The sequence below is a fragment of the Vombatus ursinus genome, unplaced genomic scaffold, assembly GCF_900497805.2.
Source record: "Vombatus ursinus unplaced genomic scaffold, bare-nosed wombat genome assembly UNPS02000580.1, whole genome shotgun sequence".
Taxonomy (NCBI): domain Eukaryota; kingdom Metazoa; phylum Chordata; class Mammalia; order Diprotodontia; family Vombatidae; genus Vombatus; species Vombatus ursinus.
In genome coordinates, this window is record NW_020940358.1 from 13,975,964 (window position 1) to 13,976,301 (window position 338).

Sequence of the window (338 nt, forward strand, 5' to 3'; positions counted from 1 at the left end):
CACACACACACACACACACACACACACACACACACACACACACACACTATGATAATCAGTAGCAGCGGTATTCAAGTGAATATGAATTTTAACTCTCAAACATGTGAATGAACTTCGGCGACCTAGGTGCAAGTGTATTATTCAGATAATACCTAATGCTTGTATATAACCTTTCAACAGTTTCTACAACCACTCATTATCATCAGATTCACTAATCGGTGAGATAGGCTGGGCTCGGAGAATTCCCCCCATTTTAAAGATGAGGGAACTGAGGTCAAGAGAAGTCAATTGATTTGTCCATCGTCATGCTGCAGCTAGGTGGCGCAGTGGATAGAGTG